The sequence below is a fragment of the Amblyraja radiata genome, chromosome 2, assembly GCF_010909765.2.
Source record: "Amblyraja radiata isolate CabotCenter1 chromosome 2, sAmbRad1.1.pri, whole genome shotgun sequence".
NCBI classification, from domain to species: Eukaryota; Metazoa; Chordata; class Chondrichthyes; order Rajiformes; family Rajidae; genus Amblyraja; species Amblyraja radiata.
The window spans coordinates 116,682,483-116,707,771 of NC_045957.1; positions in this window are offsets into that span (position 1 = coordinate 116,682,483).

Here is a 25,289-nt window from a genome sequence, read left to right on the forward strand (position 1 = left end):
AAGGTGTCATCACCGACCAGTGTGTAGGGGATTTCAGGATTGTCTTCTCCTGGCAGAGGTTCTGGATCAGGAAAGCCTGCTCTTCCTTTCAGTGCTGGCCCAAGAGAGGCCTCTCTCCAGATCCCACTATCTGCGACACTGCCAGGTGTGCCCACATCCACAACCAGGTAGTTATAGTTTGCATCCACCACAGCTATGAGTATGATGGAATGGAACTTCTTGTAGTTGAGTACATAGAACCTCCCTTGGGTGGACACCTGATGGCCGTCCACTGCCCCACATGTGTACTGGAAGCTCCATCTAGTATCATAGCCCTGCGCCACTCTCTTCCACTCATCTAGTGTACTAGGGCAGTCCATGATTTCATCTTCATAAGCATTGATGATCTCACAGGTCTCTCAGACAACCTTGCTGATGGTGTTGTGGGCCACAGGAAAGCTGTAGGAGAGGCTCGTACAGACATCTTCTTGGGCTTCTTCCCCATTCTTCTTGTCCTTCTGCTTGTTGATCTTTAAGCATGAGGCTGCTGCAAGCAGCAGAGCTTCTTCTTGTGAGGGCAATGTCCTCTGATGTTGCTCCAAGGTAGTCATGATGCAGAATGATTGAAAACCCTATCCTACAACCCCTTTCATAGGGAAACTGGGGGATTCCATTGTTTTGGATGCCAAAATGACGTTAATTGTTTTCAGTTGTCACCGACAGGGTCGTAGCTTGTCGTCGGCAGACGTAGGTTGACTTCGGTTGTTGTAGGTGTGGTCGTAGATGGACGTCCAAGTCGCGACTATTGGGTCCCCAGTTGTCGGCAGCTTGCCATGGCTTGACGTCAACTAGGTGGTAGGTTGTCGTGGACATTGTCGTAGTGGGGTCCAGTCGCCGTTTTTTTCGGTTGTCGGTTGCCCTTTCCTGGAGAAAAAAGAGACCTTCATGAGGAAGCCACTGGAACCAGGCCTGCGCCTAGCCAACACCCCCCCCCCCCCGGCTACCTGGCATCAGGAGACACCTACAGCAGCCTCTCCTACAGCTTTCTTGTGGCCCACCCTTGCTGATGGTGCTGTGGGTGCTGATGGTGCTGTGTCATAAAGATCAACAAGACTGAAGGACAAGAAGAATGGGGAAGAAGAAGCCCAAGAAGATGTCTGTAAGAGCCTCTCCTACAGCTTTCCTGTCGCCCACAACACCATCAGCAAGGTTGTCCGAGAAACCTGTGAGAACATCATCAATGCTTATGAAGATTAAATCATGGACTGCCCTAGTACACTAGATGAGTGGAAGAGAGTGGCGCACGGCTATGATACTAGATGGAGCTTCCAGTACACATGTGGGGCAGTGGACGGCCATCAGGTGTCCACCCAAGGTGATAATCCTGACATCCCCTACACACTGGTTGGTGATGACACTCAGGTCGTGGATGATGAAGCCATACCCTCACAGGCGGATGTCAAGGGAGCAGAGGATCTTCAACTACAGGCTGTCCAGGGCTAGGAGGGTCGTGGAAAACGCCTTTGGCATCCTCGCCAGCAGATTCAGATGTTTGCTGACTACCATGGAGCAGGAACCCAAGAATGTGGAGACCATTGTCTACGCCGCAGGTGTCCTCCACAACCTGATCCGTACCAGAAGAGCAGCAACAGCAGCCATGGTGGAGGGTGACCGAGTGGACAACCAGACAGGCAACATCACACCAGGCTTATGGAGAACTGAAGGGCAGGCTACACCGATGGTGGGACTGGAGATATTGCCAGGAAACACCTCCAACAAGAGAGCCAAGGACCAGAGAGACCATCTCTGCACTGACAACAACACCAAACTAGGCAGTGTACAATGGCAGAACGACATGATCTGAAGACCAGCAGCAAACAGCCCACATCACAAACAGAAGTCCACCACTCCAGGAAGAGAGCCCACAACAGACCACAAGAAAAGGCCCTTTTCAAGGAAACCCACATCCTCCCAATGGAGTTTAATTGTCAATGCAGTACAATGCTTGTGTTTGTTTTATTGATCAAAATATATGCAATTAAAATATTTGTAAGTGAAGCCATGAGATACTACTCTGAATTATAATATCTTCATACATCAATTTTCCGTCAAAATGTTAAGCATTTCCTTTACTGATATTGAAACAAACAAAAGTTTTAACAAAAAAAAAGGTTGTTAAGAACATACACAGTGCAGAAAAAAATACTATAATCACATAAAATTTTAAATAATCTATAATAAATGTATAAAGAATCATCACCCCAAGGAGGGTTGTTGAGTTTCAATAAAGTGCAAAGGTTAAACTTCAAACATAATACAAGTACAAAAACATACAAGACTTAACATCATTTATGGACACATTACACTGATGGGTGATCTGTGTCCATTAATCCTGTAAAACTCAAACTCAAGTCCCCACTTGCGTCCTGGGTCTCTGTTCTGGGGGTACCCCCTGGTGTCACTGGTGCAGGTCTTGGTGTGTCATGTCTGTGAATGCAGCTGAGAGTGCAGAGAAGCTACTAGATCTTGCAGGCTGCATTAGGCAGTGTATGTGGAAGTAGTGGCTACCTGCTGTGATGCTGTTGATGTAGGCTGCCGCTGCTGTTTCTGTGAGTACTGCTGCTGTGAGTGGAACTGGGTGACCTGCCCGTGGGTGGGGTGGCCATCGGTGAGCACGACATCACTGGCGGTGGCGTCTGTGGAGGTCCCATCAGTGACTGCGGCTGCAACACAGAATCATATCAATATTAAGTGGAAGGCAAATAAATTAAAACTTTTCACAAGCTGTGTGTGACAAAGAATTTCAAGTCCAATTCACAAAAGGTATTATAAAATGAGATAACCTGGTGAGCCTGCTGATGTGGTGGTTCCATCAGTGGCATCTGTTGTGGTGAGGGTCCCATCTGTGGCTGTACCATGTGTCCCATCTGTTGCTGAGACTGCAACACACATGAATTCTTTGTGAATATTGCATACAAAAACATACATTTTAAGGTCAAATATTAAAGTCAAATGTTCCTAAAATTCCACAAAAATTACTTTAAATATTTACCGGCTGGGAGAAGTTATGGGCCACCATCATGGCAGCCATGGTGTATTTGAACCACATGTTCTCTGGTATCTTGAGCAGCTCAGTCTTTAAGAATCCCTGGAAGATGTCAATAGCCCTCTCATGTGGTGTCTGGGGCTGTGTCATGGCCTGTCTTGCCTCCCCAGCTTCTGTTGCCTGTTTCATGCATTGCAACATAAATGAGTATGTTACAGGTAAGTAAATTTGGAGAAAAAAAGATGGGAGGGTGGACGGATGAGAAGGGAAATCGGCCAAAAATTGCCCCAAAAGTACTTACTGCCTTGATCAGCTCAGGGCGACTTGCCTCTCTCTCCTCTACCCCAGTTGCATTTGGGGTGAAGCCTGCAGTGGTCCTGCTCGTCTTGTTGTGCTGCTGACTGGTGGAGGGGGTGGATCCGGAGGTTCCCTCAAGTGGATCAACCACCTCTTCACTGGACATAGTGGGGAGTGGCTTCTTCTTGTCAAATTGGAAGAAAATAAATGTGTTTTACAAACTTTCACGACCATGAGGACATGGCAAGCAAGATGACAATCAAATTATCAATTTCACAATAACTATGTTATAATAATTACCTTCATGGTGCTCTGTCTCCTCTCCACTCGTACTCTTTGTGAATTGATGAAGCCCCATTTGTCGATGATACACTGCTGTCTCGGGGTAAGAGTTTTGCCACCGGACTCTGATTTGTTCCCACTCTGAGACAGCTTGCCATATTTTGTTCCCTTTTCTCTGGCTTTTGAACCAGAGTCAGAGTTGGGCATCTGTAAAAAAATAAATAAAGACCAGTGTGAATTGCCTGCCTGCAAGAGAATGGAAGAGCTACTGCCAGAAACTCGCAAGTTTTAACAGACAGTAAATGTCACCTCATGAATAAAATACACAGAGAAATATAACCCCAAAAATGACAAAATGTATGGTCGTAGCTTGTCGTTGGTTTAGGCGTAGATGGACTTCATTCATCAGCATCTCGATTGGCCGTTGTGGCTTGACTTCTGTGGACTTGCGTTTTTCCAATGCCTGTCGCTACTTGACTTCTCCTGACGCCGGTGCCTGTCGCAGGGTGACGTAGGTAGTCGCCAATGGAATTCGCCGAAGTCAGCCCTGGCGACAACCTACGACAGCACCTACGTCAGGAGAAGTCAAGCTACGCTCATTGGCATCGAACCCACTGTCGACGAATTTTTTTTGAACATTTTGAAAATCCAGCAGCGACCAGAAAGATGCTACGACTCTTTGGGCGACTGAGGTGACTACTCACGACCATATAGGCGGCCATGTGGCGACAGCCTAGTCCAAAAATTGCCTTAGTGGGACAGGCCATGTACCACTGTTACCACCCTACTCACTTGTGATGCTGCTTTCAGGGAGCTGTGGACTTGCTCTCCAAGTCCTTCTTGTACAACAGTGTTCTGAAGAATCCTGCCATTTACTGTATACTTTCCGAACTTCATACAGCATGGAAACAGGCCAATCGGCCCAACTTGCCCAACTTGCCCACACAAACCAACTACATTAGCACCACCTGCATGTTTGACCGCTGTCCACCGAAACCTGTCCTATCCAAAGCCTGTCCGAACCCCCTCTAGACCTATTTCTCTTCAATTTGATCTCCCAAAATGCTTCCCTTCACACATGTCTTACAGAGGTGTATAAAAGCATGAGGGGAATAGATTGGGTAGACGCACACAGTCTCTTGCCCAGAGTGGGGGAATCAAGAACCAGAAGACATAGGCTTTAAGGTAAGGTGAGGGTAGAAAGATTTGATAGAAATCTGAGGGGTCACTTTTTCGCACATAGGGTGGTGGCTGAATGGAACGAGCCTCCTGAGGAGGTATTTGTGGCAGGGACTATCGTAATGTTTAAGAAACAATTAGTAATAAATGAAAGTAATGAGACATGAAAATATTTGAAAGTGATGCCATGAGACACAACTCTGAATTATAATATCTTCATACACAAATTTTCCGTCAAAATGTCAACCATTTCCTTTATTGATATTGAAATAAACAAAAGTTTTAACAACAAAGAAAGGTTGATAAGAACATACAGCAGTGCATACAAAAATATTATAATCACATAAAATTTGAAATTATCTATAATGGATCATCACCCCCAGGAGGTTTGTTGAGTTTCAATAATCATTAAACTTCAAACCTAATACAAGTTGTAGTGATAGTCTTTACGACGTCTCAAGGTATTAGCCCTCGGTTGTCACTAATTTGCTGGCAATGGTTCAGAAGGTCATCTTAGGCGAGCTCTCGCCGAGACATCCAAAGCCGTTGAAAGATAAGTATTCCAGAGACTCGTGATTAATAGTTTCTTTATTGTAGTAGTACAAAACAGCAAAATCACTCTTAAAAACATCTTCCTGTATAAGTACATCGTCTTCCAGCATATATACATTTCAATCATACTCGTGGTCATGTCGTTATCATGCTCGTGGTCATGGTCAAAAACTATATCTTCCCATAGTCTTCACCGAACTAAAACTAAAACATCTGGGCTTCTGCGCCAGAATCCTAGCCACGAACACAGCCCAGACTACGTATAAATCCCACCCACATAATTAGAGGCAGATACATTTAAAGGTAACTGGTTATAAACATAACATACTGAGTTAAGCTAAATGGCTACTTACATCCCGGCCCCTAATTGTTCTGAGTATATAACGAGGCAATTACTAATAACCTTAAAAAAAGGAGCTATAAAAGCTTAACATATCAAAAAACAAAAATAACATGCATTATATATCAGCATTCAGACTTCTTTAGCGATTCTTCTATCTTCACCTTTGCCTCCTAGAAGCAAGCATAACTTGGTTATTGGTCTTATTAAAACATTATTCTTAGTCTGAAGTCTTACTGTACGCACCAAACCCTTAACATCAGGCACGATCTCCAATACCTTTCCCATCAACCATGCTACCACAGTCTTCAACTTCTTCCATGATGAAAACTAGGTAATTAAGTCATTTGTTGCGTTTGATGAATCTTTAGCAATAACGTTCATTGTAATGTTTTGTTTAATTTCCACATCATTAGCTGAGATTTCAGATCCCAGCTTAAGCTTTGGCCATTCTCTGTCTGGCTTACAGAGAAACTCTGGTCCATTGATCCATCTCTTATTGCTAAAGAAGCGGTCTGCTGTTAGTCCTCTAGAAGCTTCATCCGCAGGATTTTCTTTTGTGTTAACATATTTCCACTGGGACACATTAGTAGCAACCTTTATGAAAGAGATTCTGTTCGCTACAAATGTCAAGAAACGTTTGTTTTCATTATTAAAGTATTTAAGCACTGTAGTACTATCAGTCCAGAAAACAGATGTCTCCAGCTGAAGCTGCAACATTATGTCAACTTTAACAGCTAAGACAGTGGCAGTGAGTTCCACTCTGGGAATTGTCATTTGCTTCAGTGGTGCCACTCTGGCCTTTCCCATTAAAAAATGCAACATGTACTTTATTGTCATTGTTTTCCAATCTTACATATGAAACAGTATCGTAGCCACTTTCACTTGCGTCTGAAGATTCACACGGTGCAAAGCCAAGGTGATACCACGGTGAACAGGAAGGTTGCCGCTGTAATTAAGACGGCTAAACCTACGGTAAGTCCTTTAAAAGAATGGGGTGGGAGAAAGGGGGAGGAGTGGAGATAATTTTTAAGAAGCTAGAGAAACACGGCTGTGAATCTCGACGGACATTTAACATATCCTTGGTTCTGAAAACTACGGCTTACCTTTTTTCCCCCCCATGAGCCAATGAAATTCACCGGTCAGCACCGGCTACAACCTACGAGAACCTCTGACCTCCTGGCAACCCACTAGGACCTCCTGGCGACCCACCTACAGCTCGCGAATTCTCGCTACTCTTCATGGCGGCTTCATTCTGGTCGTCGCTAATTTTACAACATGTTGAAAAATTTGCGGCGGCTAGTTCCCAGAATGCGGGAACTCCTTGCGACCATGAAGGCAACTGCCCGGCAACCACCCGTGAACATGTGGTGACCATGTGGCGACTGTATAGTCTCCTGCAGTCGCCTAAGTGGGACAAGCCCATTAGTAAGGTCCGGACCCTGCAGTAGTTGACAGTTGAGTCATGTTCCTTTGAAGACTGCAGCACAGTCAAAGACCACCCTCAGTACCCCATTCTTCGACTGATACACCCCATGGTGCGGAATATACCAAAGCTCTCCGTCACTTCGATTTAGCTGGTTTGTTGGTACCATTTCAACATAATCATCGTCCTTTCGGAAAGATGTATATTCCTCATGAAATTTCGTATTCTTGCAAAACTTGCGTTTCAGATTCTGGGTCCGTTGCTCTGCCATGCGACGATTATTCGGCAGACTAACTCTTTCTTGCTTGAAAGGTAAGTCTAGACAATAGTGTCCTTCTATCATCTTTACTGAGTGGTTCATAATATCCAAACACTTGGATTCTTCTCTGGTCATTTCTTCCGATTCCTTACCGGTACTTTCACTGAAGTCATGATCGTATAGCTTGATCAATAGCTCTTCTAATTTAACAGTAGATATTTGATTGACAGCAGCGGCATGGTGGCTCTTCTGGTTCCTGCTTTCGTTGTTCCTTCTCAAGGAGCCATAGATAACCCATCCTGGTTGGGTTTTCACAGCAAATGGTCCATCCCCTTGTCTCCTCACAGTCTGTATAGATTCAAAGCATTGGTCTCCTAATTTGAGGAAGGACATCCTTGTGATTGTGGCAGTGCAGCGTAGGTTCACGAGATTGATCCCTGGGATGGCGGGACTGTCATATGAGGAAAGATTGAAAAGACTAGGCTTGTATTCACTGGAGTTTAGAAGGATGAGGGGAAAATCTTATAGAAACATATAAAATTATAAAAGGACTGGACAAGCTAGATGCAGGAAAAATGTTCCCAACGTTGGGCGAGTCCAGAACCAGGGGCCACAGTCTTAGAATAAAGGGGAGGTCATTTAAGATTGAGGTTAGAAAAAAGGTTTTCACTCAGAGTTGTGAATTTATGGAATTCCCTGCCACAGAGGGCAGTGGAGGCCAAATCACTGGATGGATTTAAGAGAGAGTTAGATAGAGCTCTAGGGGCTAGTGGAGTCAAGGGATATGGGGAGAAGGCAGGCACGGGTTATTGATACGGGACGATCAGCCATAATCACAATGAATGGTGGTGCTGGCTCGAAGAGCCGAATGGCCTCCTGCACCTATTTCCTATGTTCCAATAACTAGGTCGACACCAGATTTATTTTAGGTATCTTGACATCCTTCAAGTAAGGCCATTGTTTCAAGTCTTCATGTCTGGGTATATTTTGATGACAAACAGGCATGGTCTCATGTGTAAACACATCAGATATTTGTATAATATTGTCTTCATCCAGGCTAGATATTCCCATACTTGTAATGTGATGACTAACGCACTCTTTCACTTCATTCCTGGTACGCAATAGAATCTTAACCTTTTCTCTAATGTCCAGCCTTCTCACCAAGCCTTCTGAACAAAAGGTAGCCAAACTTCCATGATCTAAAAATGCATATGTTTGCAACACTGTATTTGTCTTGCTATTCCTTACCTTTACTGGTAAGATAGAGAAAATACAGGTTTAAGGGGTTGGACAGGCTAGATGCAGGAAGATTGTTCCCGATGTTGGGGAAGTCCAGAACAAGGGGTCACAGTTTAAGGATAAGGGGGAAATCTTTTAGGACCGAGATGAGGAAAACATTTTTCACACAGAGAGTGGTGAATCTGTGGAATTCTCTGCCACAGAAGGTAGTTGAGGCCAGTTCATTGGCTATATTTAAGAGGGAGTTAGATGTGGTCCTTGTGGCTAAAGGGATCAGGGGGTATGGAGAGAAAGCAGGTACAGGATACTGAGTTGGATGATCAGCCATGATCATATTGAATGGCGGTGCAGGCTCGAAGGGCCGAATAGCCTACTCCTGCACCTATTTTCTATATTTCTATGTTTCTACCCTGGTCCCAACATGGGCAGTCTTTAACCAGGTGTCCTTTCTTCAAGCATCCAAAACAGATCCCCTTCTGCTTTAAGTTCATCTTTTCCTTATATTCCTTCTTCTTGAATTTTAGACAGCACTTTATGGGGTGACCAGCTTTATCACACCACAAACAAAACCCTTGTGACTTAATAGTAGATACATCTAGTCTTTTTGCCTTTTGTTTCTGCAGTAGCAAAACTACTTCCCTTAGGTCCTGATCTTCCTTTGTTTTAGTAAAGGTTGAACCTTTGACGTTCACTGAATTTGGATCTTGAATATTCCCATGGTGCAGACTTGACATATTTTGTACTTGCCTGGCTATGAAATTCACCAGACCAGGAAACATGGCTTCTCCGTTTTACATCTTCCTGTATCTGGCCTGCCTTTTCTCTCCACCTTTCTCTAAGTCTGAAGGGCAGTTTAAGAACCTGCATATTAATAGCCTGCATATTACCAACAACATTCAATTCGTCCATGTGGTTGAGTTTGCTCATCGAGTTACAACAACCTCTAAGAAACATTGCAAACTCGTGCAATGCCTCCACATCTTCCGCCTTGATAACTTACCAGGCAAAGGCCTTCTTCATGTAAACATTAGCAATCTTCTGTTCGTTACCAAAATATTCTTTGAGCTACTCTCTTGCCTTTACATATCCCTCTTCTGCAGGCAAATGTACACAACTAGTAAGTAACGAGCTGTTTTGCACGTCCGCCTGTACAAGAAAATTTAAGCGATCTCCCAGATTAGTAGTTTTCATTTCCACTTGGAACCGTTTTATGAAAGTTTCATAATGCAAAGGATCCCCGTCATATGTGGGAATTTCCTTTGGAGGTAAAGTGGAAAGGATATTTTGTTGAGCTATGAGCTCGCTGATTTACGTTTGATTCTTCAACAATTCAAATAATTCATTTTGAGATCTCTGGTTGGGCAAGATGCATATTGAACAGGCATCTGTAAAGGGTACTGTCTTGAGTAAGCTTCGTCACGAGCGCCATGGCTAGTTGTTTGTCCATGTCTGGGTACAAATGATTGATAGGCAGCTCGAGCCTGTATATCAGGCCTCTGAAAAGGATACTGATAGGTTTGTCGTCCATCCACCGGCTCCGTAAAGGTTCAAAGGTTATTTAATGGTCACATACACCTAGGTGTAGTGAAATGCTTCTTGCCAGTGCAGCACATAAAGAAAGAATACAGACACAACATTAATAAGAGATTTAAACATAAAGAACATCCCCCCACAATGGTTCCCATAATGAGGGAAGGCACAAAGTCCAGTCCCCAACCCCAGTTCACCCATAGTCGGGCCCATTGAGGCCTCCACAGTTGCCTCTACGGAGACCCGATGTTCCAGGCCGTTCTCGCCGGGTGATGGTGCTCTGGCGTCGGGAGAATCCTCACAGCGGCTTGAGACACCTGGAACGGCCGCTTCCGTACTGGAGGCCGCGGTTTCCGAGGCCAACAGGGCCGCGCCGGATGGAGCTCCACTACTGGCGATCTCATCTAGAGATCCCAGGCTCCCGATGTAAAGTACAGCGCCGCCGCCCGCAGCTGGTCGCTCCACAGTCCCGCAGCTCCGCGATGTTTTTCTCGGCGGTCTTCAGCTCACCGGAGCTCCAGCGCGGCGACCCGGGCAAGGCATCGCCCGCTCCGCTCCGCGTTAGCGCTCCAGCGCTGCTGAAGCCGTGGTTCTGGGCAGTCCCCGACAGGAAACGCCGCTCCAGGCCCGCTGGTAGGCCGCGAGGACAGGTCAAAACTGCAGCCCGGAGAAAAGCCGCCTCTCCGACCAGGTAGGGACCCTGAAAGGTAGTTTCCCCCTTCCCCCTCCCCACCCCCCACATAAAAAAGTCTAGAACTCCAGAAACAAAAACACTTTAACTAACTAAAAATAAAAAAAAGAGATGAAAAGACGGACAGCTGCTGGCTGGGCAGCCATACACGGGACAGCGCCCCCTGTACCATCCACCGGCTCCGTGCAGGTTCTGAGTCATGAGGACAGATATTCTCTGGCTGTAGATTTGATTCAGCTGTTGTTTTCAGCTTAGCAGCTACTTCTTGGGCTAAGGAACTCTTCTTCTGAGATACTCTCGAGCCGCATCTTGAACCTTCCAGCATCTCCTTCTTTGTCTTGGCAACTGCCAACTTCGTGGCTTATTCCAGCTGCTCTCTCTGTCTACCTAGCTGCCTTCTTTGTTCCTCAGCGGCTCTCTTTAATCGCCTTTCTTGTTCCTCAGCGGCTCTCTTCAACTGGTCAACTCTTCAACACTGGCATCAGCCAATCATCCCTGTCCCGCCTGCAATTGGTTCAAAACGCCGCAGCGAGACTTCTGACGGGTACCCGTAAAAGGGACCACATCACCCCGATCCTGGCCTCTCTCCATTGGCTTCCAGTACGATACAGAATCAACTTCGAGCTCCTCTTATTCGTATACAAAGCCCTTAACGGGCTTGCCCCCCCCCCCCCCCATATCAAAAATCTTCTAACCCACCATTCTACCTCCAGGTCCCTCAGGTCGGCCGACTTGGGGCAACTGACTATCCTGCAGTCTAGGTTTAAACTCAGGGGTGACCACGCTTTTGCGGTTGCAGCACCCAAACTGTGGAATAGCATCCCTCACCTCATCAGAACTGCCCCCTCCATCGACTCCTTTAAATTGAGGCTCAAAACCTATTTCTACTCCCTAGTGTTTTTGAGGCCCTCTGAGGGGGCGCTGTAAACAGTTTATGTATGTATTGTTAGGTCTGTGTACCATTGTATGTAGCACATTAGTACCTGCACTGATGTGACGCACTTTGGTCAATGCGAGTTGTTTTTAAATGTGCTATACAAATAAAATTGATTGATTGATTGAACTGCCTTTCTTGTTCTTCAACCCCTCTCTCCAGCTGTTCTTCTCGTTCCTCATTCTCAGATTTTTTCTCCAAGGTGGCAGTTTGTTGCAAGAGAGCAGCCACTTCAACTTCAGCTTCCATTTGAGTGGTAACCCTTGTAGATGAGCTGACTACAGAACCAGATTTGTGTCCTGATCTTCGTGTTCAGACGTTCGAGGCACTATCTTGGGGTCTAATTTCATCTCCCATTTCAACACCTTGTTGCTTAACTTTTCCCAATGTAGAGCGCAATGTTTGTGCTGCAACAACGGCAACCACTTTTCCGTTTTTTCCATGAAACCATCGAACATATTAATCTTCTCTTGAAACCACTGAGTTTACCTTCTATGTTCGTCCTCAAGCAGTTATAAACTCCATATTGAGTTTTGCTTTTCTCCAACCTCACGGTAGAGGTTGAATAATTGATCCAGATTAGATTGTACTTGGCTCGCATTCTCCTCTGTTCATTAGTTTCCTCTGATGTTTAACTGACAATAATCTTCCATGGCTTCTAGAAACATAGAAAATAGGTGCAGGAGTAGGCCATTCGGCCCTTCGAGCCTGCACCGCCATTCGATATGATCATGGCTGATCATCCAACTCAGTATCCCATCCCTGCCTTCTCTCCATACCCCCTGATCCCTTTAGCCACAAGGGCCACATCTAACTCCCTCTTAAATATAGCCAATGAACTGGCCTCAACTACCTTCTGTGGCAGAGAATTCCACAGATTCACCACTCTCTGTGTCTCTCTGTCCTTCTGGCATTTTTCCAGGTAACCTGCTTGTCCTTTCTCGGTTCTGGTGATAATTCTTTCCCCACATCCTCTGGATCCTGACTCCACGCCTCCCTCTGGTGGCACTCCCTCGCCTGCCTTACCTGCTCCTTCTTGCTCCATGAATTAAACAGGTTTTTGGTAGACTGCCAAATCTGCCAGCTGGCCTAGCAGGATGGTTTTCAATCTCCCTCAGTCTTCTAGCTGATTCTTAATGTAAACATCCAATTATTTTGGAAGGTCTTCTCAAAAACAATCCAATTATTTTCAAAGTGCAGAGCTGATTTATCTTGAAAGAATGTGAATGCATCTCAACTCCAAAACATCTCAAGGCCAAGCACCAGGCCTTATCCAGGCTGGCTGGCAAACGAGCTTTAAGACTGCTTTCCAAAACTTTAGCAGAACTTAAACTTCTAGTATATCTACCAGACTTTTTGTTTGCCCTTTTTTAATCACATTAAAATGCGACAAATCAGTCAAACTTTTCACAGCATCTCGTTAAGCAGCTGTTCGAATTAAATTAAATTCAATTCAATTCAACTTTAATGTCATTGCACAAATACTGAGTATGGGTACAACGAAATGCAGTTTTGCGTCAGTCCGTAGTAGTGCAATATAGAAAAAAAAAAAAAAAAAGAGGATACAGAATAATAAAAAATACAGAATAATTAAACAATGGGGACGGAGGGACCGGAGGAATCTATCGGCGGGACTCCGAGTTCAGCAATGTGACGGTATGATTGTAGAAGCTGTTCCTCATCCTACTGGTACGAGACCTGAGGCTCCTGTACCGCCTCCCTGATGGGAGGAGGGCAAACAGTCCATGGTTGGGGTGGGAGGGGTCTTTAATGATCTTCCCAGCTCGTTTCAGACACCGTTTTCGGTGGAGGGCATCCATGGCAGGGAGCGGGGCACCAATGATGTGCTGCGCGGTTTTCACCACCCGTTGTAGTGCCTTCCTGTCCGCAACAGTGCAGCTGCTGTACCATACCGTGAAGCAGGCGGTCAGGATGCTCTCGATGGTACACCTGTAGAAGTTGGTCAGGATCTGGGGGGACAGGTGGGCTTTCTTGAGCCTCCTCAGGAAGTAAAGGCGCTGCTGTGCCTTTTTGATCAGCTTGGAGGTGTTGAGGGACCAGGACAAATCCTCCGAGATGTGTACCCCGAGGAATTTGTAGCTGGAGACGCACTCCACCTCAGTCCCGTTTATGTGGATGGGGGTATGTCTGCCCCCTCTGACCTTCCTGAAGTCGACAATAAGTTCCTTCGTCTTCTTGGAGTTGAGGACGAGGTTATTATTGGCACACCAGGTTGTCAGGTGCTGGACCTCCTCTCGGTAGGCTGACTCATCGTTGTCACTGATCAGTCCTACCACCGTGGTGTCGTCAGCAAACTTAATGATGGCGTTGGATCCGTACTTAGGGATGCAGTCGTGGGTGAAGAGGGAGTAGAGGAGAGGGCTGAGCACACAGCCCTGTGGCACGCCGGTGTTCAGTGTTATAGTGGTGGAGGTGAGGTTGTTGACCCTAACAGACTGGTCTGTTGGTGAGGAAATCCAGTGTCCAGTTGCAGAGGGAGGTGGAGATGCCAAGCCCGCTGAGTTTGGTGATCAAGCTGGCAGGGATGACAGTGTTGAAAGCGGAGCTGAAATCAATGAACAGCAACCTGATGTAGGAGTTGTTGTTGTCCAGGTGGGTCAGGGCAGAGTGTAGGGCCGCCGATATGGCGTCCTCTGTAGACCTGTTGGTCTGGTAGGCAAACTGATGGGGGTCCAGTGTGGGGGGGAGGCTGGCTTTGAGGTGAGTCAAGATCAGCCGCTCAAAGCACTTAGCAATGACAGGGGTGAGTGCCACTGGGCGGAAGTCGTTGAGACTCCCTGTAGCTGACTGTTTGGGCACTGGCACAATGGTTGATGTCTTGAGGCAAGTGGGGACAACACCCTGGGCCAGTGAGTGATTGAAAATGTCGGTAAAGACTTGGGATAGTTGTCCAGCACATGCCCTAAGCACCCGGCCAGGGATGCCATCGGGGCCGGCAGCTTTGCGCTCATTTACCTTGCTCAGTGCATCTTGTACAGCAGAGGTGGAGAGACTGAGGGGTTGTTTCAGCTTTAATTTTCAGTTAATTTCAGTTTTGGTCTCCTAATCTGAGGAAAGACATTCTTGCCGTAGAGGGAGTACAGAGAAGGTTCACCAGACTGATTCCTGGGATGTCAGGACTTTCATATGAAGAAAGACTGGATAGACTCGGCTTGCACTCGCAGAATTTAGAAGATTGAGGGGGGATCTTATAGAAACTTACAAAATTCTTAAGGGGTTGGACAGGCTAGATGCAGGAAGATTGTTCCCGATGTTCGGGAAGTCCAGAACAAAGGGTCACTGTTTAAGGATAAAGGGGAAATCTTTTGGGACCAAGATGAGAAAAACATTTTTCACACAGAGAGTGGTGAATCTCTGGAATTCTCTGCCATAGAATGTAGTTGAGGCCAGTTCATTGGCTATATTTAAGAGGGAGTTAGATGTGGCCCTTGTGACTAAAGGGATCGGGGGTATGGAGAGAAGGCAGGTACAGGATACGGAGTTGGATGATCAGCCATGATCATATTGAATGGCGGTGCAGCTCGAAAGGCCGAATGGCCTACTCCTGCACCTATTTTTCTGTTTCTAATTTAACTGCATCTGCCATGCACCTGCCCACTCACCCAACCTGTCCAAGTCACCTTGCATTCTCATAGCATCCTCTTCACAGATCACACTGCCACCCAGCTTTGTGCCATCTGCAAATTTGCTAATGTTACTTTGAATCCCTTCATCTAAATCATTAATATATACAGTGGCTTGCAAAAGTTTTCATACCCCTTGAACTTTTCCGCATTTTGTCACGTTACAACCACAAACGTAAATGTATTTTATTGGGATTTTATGTGATAGACCAACACAAAGTGGTGCATAATTGTGAAGTGGAAGGAAAATGATACATGGTTTTCAAATTTTTTTACAAATAAAAAACTGAAAAGTGTGGCGTGCAAATGTATTCAGCCCCCCTGAGTCAATACTTTGTAAAACCACCTTTCGCTGCAATTACAGCTGCAAGTCTTTTGGGGTATGTCTCTACCAGCTTTGCACATCTAGAGACTGAAATTTTTGTCCATTCTTCTTTGCAAAATAGCTCAAAATCAGTCAGATTGGATGGAGAGCATCTGTGAACAGCAATTTTCAAGTCTTGCCAGAGATTCTCAATTGGATTTAGGTCTGGACTTTGACTGGGCCATTCTAACACATGAATATGCTTTGATCTAAACCATTCCATTATAGCTCTGGCTGTATGTTTAGGGTCGTTGTCCTGCTGGAAGGTGAACCTCCGCCCCAGTCTCAAGTCTTTTGCAGACTCTAACAGGTTTTCTTCCAAGATTGCCCTGTATTTGGCTCCATCCATCTTCCCATCAACTCTGACCAGCTTCCCTGTCCCTGCTGAAAAAAAGCATCCCCACAGCATGATGCTGCCACCACCATGTTTCACAGTGGGGATGGTGTGTTCAGGGTGATGTGCAGTGTTAATTTTCCGCCACACATAGCGTTTTGCATTTAGGCCAAAAACTTCAATTTTGGTCTCATCTGACCAGAGCACCTTCCTCCACATGTTTGCTGTGTCCCCCACATGGTTTGTGGCAAACTGCAAACGGGGCTTCTTATGGCTTTTTTTTCCCAACAATGGCTTTCTTCTTGCCACTCTTCCATAAAGGCCCGATTTGTGGAGTGCACGACTAATAGTGTCCTGTGGACAGATTCTCCCACCTGAGCTGTGGATCTCTGCATCTCCTCCAGAGTTATCATGGGCCTCTTGGCTGCTTCTCTGATCAATGCTCTCCTTGCCCAGCCTGTCAGTTTAGGTGGACGGCCATGTCTTGGTAGGTTTGCAGTTGTGCCATACTTTTTCCATTTTCGGATGATGGATTGAACAGTGCTCTGTGAGATGTTCAAAGCTTGGGATATTTTTTTATAACCTAACCCTGCTTTAAACTTCTCCACAACTTTATCCCTGACCTGTCTGGTGTGTTCCTTGGGCTTCATGATGCTGTTTGCTCACTAATGTTCTCTAACAAATCTCTGAGGCCTTCACAGAACAGCTGTATTTATACTGAGATTAGATTACACACAACGTGGACTCTATTTACTAATTAGGTGACTTCTGAAGGCAATTGGTTGCACTGGATTTCATTTAGGGGTATCAGAGTAAAGGGGGCTGAATACTTTTGCACGCCACACTTTTCAGTTTTTTATATGTAGAAAAATTTGAAAACCATGTATCATTTTCCTTCCACTTCACAATTATGCACCACTGTGTTGGTCTATCACATAAAATCCCAATAAAATACATTTACGTTTGTGGTTGTAGCGTGACAAAATGTGGAAAAGTTCAAGGGGTATGAATACTTTTGCAAGCCACTGTACAGGCATGAGATTTCTCCGCGGATTTCTGCGGATTTTGAAATTTTGTTTAAAAAAAATCTAAATCTCCATAAATTTATAAATGGCTTTCCGCGAGTCAGTGGGGACGGGACTGATGATTGAGGACACCGAATGGACGAGAGGGACGTCGGTCAGCAGGCAGTGGGGGGGAGGTGGGACATGATGATTCAGCACAATGATTGGAGGGGGTAGGCGTCAGTCAGAGGTGGAAGTGGGGGAGCGGGATTGAGGGTAGAGAGCGGTGATTGGAGGATGGAGGTGTCCGGAGGCGGGACAAGGCTGGTGGAGCGAGGTGCCGGGGCCGGGAGCGCAGGTAGCAGTGGCCCTGGGGAAGGGCAAAGGGAGAGTGGACACTGGGCTGGGAAAGGCCGGGGAGCGGCTGCAGAGCCGGAGCCTTGTCCGCGTCAATAAGCTTTTTAAAGCAAGTAGAGGGAGTGTGTGTGAGCCCTGGTGAGCAGAGGGGAGAGTCTCTGTGAGTGTGAGTAAAGCTGAGAGGACGTCCCTGTGAGTGTGAGCAGTGAGAAGGTCCCTGTGAGTGTGAGCAGTGAGGGGGTCCCTGTGAGTGTGAGCAAAGGTGAGGGGTTTCCTGTGAGCAGTGAGGGGGTCCTTGTGAGTGTGAGCAGTGAGGGGGCGTCACTGTGAGTGTGAGCAGTGAGGGGTTCCCTGTGAGTGTGAGCAGTGAGGGGTTCCCTGTGAGTGTGAGCAGTTCCCTGTGAGCAGTGAGGGGTTCCCTGTGAGTGTGAGCAGTGAGGGGTTCCCTGTGAGTGTGAGCAGTGAGTGGTTCCCTGTGATTGTGAGCAGTGAGGGGTTCACTGTGAGGGGTTCCCTGTGAGTGTGAGCAGTGAGGGGTTCCCTGTGAGTGTGAAACCAAAAAGGCCTAAGGCAGGCAACGCCATTGTAGTGGGAGAATCCATTGTGAGAGGTACGGACAGGGGTTTCTGCGGCAACAGACGGGATGCGAGGATGGTGTGCTGCCTTCCTGGTGCCAGGATCCAGGATGTCACGGACAGAGTGCAGAAAATCCTCAAGGGCGAAGGTGAACATCCGGAAGTGGTAGTGCATGTCGGCACAAACGATGTCGGAAAGAAGGGGATGAATATTCTGCAGCGTGACTTTAGAGAGCTCGGGAAAATGCTGAAAAGCAGGACCTCCAGGGTTGTTATCTCCGGTTTGCTTCCAGTTCCTCGTGCTGGCGAGAGCAGGAACAGGAAGATACGGGACCTGAACGTGTGGCTGAGGAACTGGTGCACGGGGCAGGGATTTAGATTCTTAGATCACTGGGATCTGTTTTGGGGTAAGGGGGAACTGTACAAAAGGGACGGATTGCATCTTAACAGGTGTGGGACCAGCATTCTGGCAGGCAGGTTTGCCACTGCTACACGGGTGGTTTTAAACTGAATAAGGGGGGTGGGGTTTCGAATGGGCTAGTGGAGGATGGAGTTAAAGGGAAAGGGTTTCTTAAATATGTGAGCGTAGAGACAGACGGGTGTAAAATGAGGGTAGAAGCAATAGGTAGCAAGGTGAAAAGTAAAAGTGGCAGGCCGGAAAATTCAGGGCAAAAATCAAAAAGGGCCACTTTTCAACATAATTGTATAAGGGGTAAGAGTGTTGTAAAAACAAGCCTGAAGGCTTTGTGTCTCAATGCAAGGAGCATTCGTAATAAGGTGGATGAGTTGAATGTGCAGATAGCTATTAATGACTATGATATAGTTGGGATCACGGAGACATGGCTCCAGGGTGACCAAGGCTGGGAGTTGAACATCCAGGGATATTCAATATTCAGGAGGGATAGAGAGAAAGGAAAAGGAGGTGGGGTAGTGTTGCTGATTAGAGAGGAGATTAACGCAATGGAAAGGAAGGACATTAGTTTGGAGGATGTGGAATCAGTATGGGTAGAGCTGCGAAACACTAAGGGGCAGAAAACGCTGGTGGGTGTTGTGTACAGGCCACCTAACAGTAGTAGTGAAGTTGGAGATGGTATCAAACAGGAAATTAGAAATGCGTGCGACAAAGGCAAAACCGTTATAATGGGTGACTTCAATCTACATATAGATTGGGTGAATCAAATTGGCAGGGGTGCTGAGGAAGAGGATTTTTTGGAATTTATTCAGGATAGTTATCTAAATCAACATGTAGAGGAACCAACGAGAGAGCAGGCTATTTTAGACTGGGTATTGAGTAATGAGGAAGGGTTAGTTAGCAGTCTTGTTGTACGTGCCCCCTTGGGCAAGAGTGACCATAATATGGTTGAGTTCTTCATTAGGATGTAGAGTGACATTGTTAATTCAGAAACAATGGTTCTGAACTTAAAGAAAGGTAACTTTGAGGGTATGAGACGTGAATTGGCCAAGGTTGACTGGGAATTAATTCTAAAAGGGTTGACGGTGGATATGCAATGGAAGACATTTAAAGACTGCATGGATGAACTACAAAAATTGTTCATCCCAGTTTGACAAAAAAATAAATCAGGGAAGGTAGTGCATCCGTGGATAACAAGGGAAATCAGGGATAGTATCAAAGCGAAGGATGATGCGTACAAATTAGCCAGAAAAAGCAGCATACCGGAGGACTGGGAGAAATTCAGAGACCAGCAGAGGAGGACAAAGGGCTTAATTAGGAAAGGAAAAATAGATTATGAAAGAAAACTGGCAGGGAACATAAAAACTGACTGCAAAAGTTTTTATAGATATGTGAAAAGAAAGAGATTAGTTAAAACAAATGTAGGTCCCTTGCAGTCAGAAACAGGTGAGTTGATCATGGGGAACAAGGATATGGCGGACCAATTGAATAACTACTTTGGTTCCGTCTTCACTAAGGAAGACATAAATAATCTGCCGGAAATAGCAGGGGACCGCGGGTCAAAGGAGTTGGAGGAATTGAGTGAAATCCAGGTTAGCCGGGAAGTGGTGTTGGGTAAATTGAATGGATTAAAGGCCGATAAATCCCCAGGGCCAGATAGGCTGCATCCCAGAGTACGTAAGGAAGTAGCTCCAGAAATAGTGGATGCATTAGTAATAATCTTTCAAAACTCTTTAGATTCTGGAGTAGTTCCTGAGGATTGGCGGGTAGCAAACGTAACCCCACTTTTTAAGAAGGGAGGGAGAGAGAAAACGGGGAATTACAGACCAGTTAGTCTAACATCGGTAGTGGGGAAACTGCTAGAGTCAGTTATTAAAGATGGGATAGCAGCACATTTGGAAAGTGGTGAAATCATTGGACAAAGTCAGCATGGATTTACAAAAGGTAAATCATGTCTGACGAATCTTATAGAATTTTTCGAGGATGTAACTAGTAGCGTGGATAGGGGAGAACCAGTGGATGTGGTGTATCTGGACTTCCAGAAGGCTTTCGACAAGGTCCCACATAAGAGATTAGTATACAAACTTAAAGCACACGGCATTGGGGGTTCAGTATTGATGTGGATAGAGAACTGGCTGGCAAACAGGAATTAAAGAGTAGGAGTAAACGGGTCCTTTTCACAATGGCAGGCAGTGACTAGTGGGGTACCGCAAGGCTCAGTGCTGGGACCCCAGCTATTTACAATATATATTAATGATCTGGATGAGGGAATTGAAGGCAATATCTCCAAGTTTGCGGATGACACTAAGCTGGGGGGCAGTGTTAGCTGTGAGGAGGATGCTAGGAGACTGCAAGGTGACTTGGATAGGCTGGGTGAGTGGGCAAATGTTTGGCAGATGCAGTATAATGTGGATAAATGTGAGGTTATCCATTTTAGTGGCAAAAACAGGTAAGCAGACTATTATCTAAATGGTGGCCGACTAGGAAAAGGGGAGATGCAGCGAGACCTGGGTGTCATGGTACACCAGTCATTGAAAGTGGGCATGCAGGTGCAGCAGGCAGTGAAGAAAGCGAATGGTATGTTAGCTTTCATAGCAAAAGGATTTGAGTATAGGAGCAGGGAGGTTCTACTGCAGTTGTACAGGGTCTTGGTGAGACCACACCTGGAGTATTGCGTACAGTTTTGGTCTCCAAATCTGAGGAAGGACATTATTGCCATAGAGGGAGTGCAGAGAAGGTTCACCAGACTGATTCCTGGGATGTCAGGACTGTCTTATGAAGAAAGACTGGATAGACTTGGTTTATACTCTCTAGAATTTAGGAGATTGAGAGGGGATCTTATAGAAACTTACAAAATTCTTAAGGGGTTGGACAGGCTAGATGCAGGAAGATTGCTCCCGATGTTGGGGAAGTCCAGGACAAGGGGTCACAGCTTAAGGATAAGGGGGAAATCCTTTAAAACCGAGATGAGAAGAACTTTTTTCACACAGAGAGTGGTGAATCTCTGGAACTCTCTGCCACAGAGGGTAGTCGAGGCCAGTTCATTGGCTATATTTAAGAGGGAGTTAGATGTGGCCCTTGTGGCTAAGGGGATCAGAGGGTATGGAGAGAAGGCAGGTACGGGATACTGAGTTGGATGATCAGCCATGATCATATTGAATGGCGGTGCAGGCTCGAAGGGCCGAATGGCCTACTCCTGCACCTAATTTCTATGTTTCTATGTGAGCAGTGAGGGGTTCCCTGTGAGTGTGAGCAGTGAGGGGTTCCCTGTGAGTGTGAGCAGTGAGGGGTTCCCTGTGAGTGTGAGCAGTGAGGGGTTCCCTGTGAGTGTGAGCAGTGAGGGGTTCCCTGTGAGTGTGAGCAGTTCCCTGTGAGTGTGAGCAGTGAGGGGTTCCCTGTGAGTGTGAGCAGTGAGGGGTTCCCTGTGAGTGTGAGTGTGAGCAGTGAGGGGCACCCTGTGAGTGTGAGTGGGGAAGACCCTGCAAGAAATTAAGGGTAAGCAGGCAAGAAAATGGTGTCATTTCAAGGTACAATTAACAACAACAAAAAATCAGCATAAAGGGGGCGCTGCCCCTTATTACCCCCACCAGGGGCATTGCGGTACCCCACTAGTCACTGCCTGCCATTCTGAAAGCCACCCGTTAATCCCTATTCTTTGTTTCCTGTCTGCCAACCAATTTTCTATCCATGTCAGCACTCTACCCCCAATACCATGTGCCCTAATTTTGCCCACTAATCTCCTATGTGGGACCTTAACACATGCTTTCTGAAAGTCCAGGTACACTACATCTACTGGCTCTCCCTTGTCCATTTTCCTAGTTACATCCTCAAAAAATTCCAAAAGATTAGTCAAGCATGATTTTCCCATCATAAATCCACGCTCTCAGACCGATCCTGTTACTGCTATCCAAGTGGCAGTGACATGCATGGGTACAATGGCAGTGGCAGTTGGCAGTGAGATGCATGGGTACAATGAAGGAAGTGGGAGCTAGTGGCCGCTCAGTTGGTTTGATGGACTCCGAGGTACAGTGTTACATTATGGCTCTATCTTTTTGTTAATCATCGCTCGGATTTTTATTGTTAGATGCTTGCGACCATTGTGTGCCTACCGAGGACTGTGAATGTTATCATGTTATGATAAAAGGGAATGAAAGAGCTAAAGTTAAAGTAGGTAACAAGATGAACTGCTTTTAGTTTATAAATATACAAAATGGTGCCTTGCTCTTTCCTCTCAATACTCAGTAAGATTGAAGTATACAAAATGCATGCCTTGTCCTATGATCTAAATACTCAGCAAGATGTACAGAACACTGGGTGCCTTGCCCTTCACTGAATATTCAGCCAGATTGAAATGTACAGATGCTGAGTCAGCAAGGTAAAAAAAGACTGTTTGAATCTGCAGAGATAAGGAATAGCTCCTTCGAGCAAAACAATATATAGACATAACCTTTCCTCTATCGGAAGAAACTACCGATCTTTAATATTACCATATATGGACAAGGCAAGAGGCTGTACAATGCTCTGTAAGAAATAATTGCTGAATTGCTGACTATTGGGGTATCAGCACATATGAATGAACATTACATCTGTGTGTGGAACACGAGGAACTCTGTTTCTGTGTTTACATACTTAGTTGTCTCCCTTACCCGCCTGCATGAAATAAAGACGTTACTGCTTTATTACTAACTTAATTGTGTTGTTATCTGTTTGAAGAGAATCAGACTTTAACAATGTCTGCAGAAAAGGGAGAATATTAATCAAATGCTGCAAAAATGCAAAAAGGAATTTATTTTTCAATTTTGTGCTTAGGGCAAAATTCAACTACTCACAATGAATATAAAAATGTCATAAAACTCCTTTGAGAATATTAAAATCCGAATATAATTAAAACGGATTTCCGCCTTTGGAGGGAAAAAAAGGTTGTTATACAAAACAAATCACTGCACAATTACTTTAAAAAAAGCGTTTTGTTACTATTTACAAGTAATTACATCACTGACAAACTGCACGCAAAAGAAATGGTCAACACAACATATCAGGTTCATGGATAAGCGACCTTTCATTCTGAATATACGACCACCAGAACAAACTAGGACAAACAATCTATGCTGAGTAACAGCAAAACAGTGGGTATTTTTAAGAGGTACCAAGGTACAGTACAATGAAAAGCTTTTGTTGCGTGCTAACCAGCCAGCAGAAAGACAATACATGATTACAATCGAGCCACCCACAGTGTACTGATACATGATAAGGGAATTCTATGATACTACCGTTGGTGTGATTATAATGGATGAATGAATGAATGATCACATGTGACAAGTCAGTGATATTCTTTGTTTTACACACCTAAGGTATGCAAAGAGTCACCACATAAAGGGCGCCGACTAAGTTACAAATTATTCCGTTTTACCGAAACCATTTTAAACACATTCCATTTGTGGTCCCCCTTAGTTCCCACACCGGGCCCTCTCTTGATTATATTCAGGTTTTACATAGAAAAATAATCATAGGACTGGCACAGCGGGTCAGGCAGCATTTCTGGAGAGAAGCAATGGGTGACGTTTTGGGTCGAGACTTCTTCAGACTGAGAGTCAGCGGAGGGGGAAAACGAGAGATGTGGAAGGGTAAGGTGTGAAAATGAGGGATAAGCAGGGACAATGCTCAAGGAAAATGTAGAATAGATTATTGTTACCTAAGGGAAGGTGACATCAAGGTTGCCACCATGGTTTCTAAAGATGTTTGCATCGAAAATAGCACCCATACTCACAGATTTATTCCAGTCCTCAATAGATTGTGGGTCACTACCACGACAGTGGAAGGAAGCAAACATCTGTGCAATATTTAAGAAGGGCAATAAGGCTGCGCCTGAGAATTACAGACCAGTTTCACTGACCAGTGTTACACGTAAGATCATGGAACACATCATACACTCTCACATCATGGACCATTTTGAAAAGAATGGGATACTGTTGGACTCACAACATGGCTTCAGAGCAAAACGCTCAATGGAAACACAACATTATCACTATTGATGACATCACAAGGGCATTAGATAAGGGGAAATCTATACATATGGCAATCCTGGACTTTTCGAAAGCATTCGATAAAGCTCCTCATGAAAGGCTCCTAGGAAAAGTGGATTACTATGGCATCAGAAATAGCAAGGCACGGTCCTCGATCCACTGTTGTTCCTGACGTACATTAATAATCTACCTGAACACATAAATTGTATAACAAGAATCTTCGCAGATGATTGTCTTGTATTTACACCTGTCACTGATGTAGAGGATATGAACTCCTTACAAGAAGACCTTAAGTCCTTGGAATTATGGCAAAACACATGGCTTCAACTCAACCAAATGCTCAATTATGGTAAATTCAAACAAGAAGAAACCACCTACTCGAGACTACGTGTTCCGTGGACAAATTTTTCATCATACAAGTTCACAACCATACCTTGGAGTTCATCTTGATAACAAGCTTTTGTGGAGGGAACACGTGGACAACACCTTTGATACCTTTGATATCAACAAACTAGAAGGGGTACAGAGGAAAGCAGCACACTTTGGCATCGGGATCTACAATAGAGGTAGCAGTGTCACCCAGATGCTGTCTGACCTGGAGTGGGAAACACTGGAAACAAGAAGGACTAGCCATGTTGTACAAGATTCAAAAGGGGATTGTGGGCATAACAGCAGATAGATACATAACATACTCAACAGAAAGGAGAGCAAGATAGAGAAATGATCTGCAAATAGAAATCCCATTCGCCAGAGCAGATATTTATAAGAACTCATTCTTTGTAAGAGCCTTAAGGGAATGGAATAAACTAGACAACAATATAG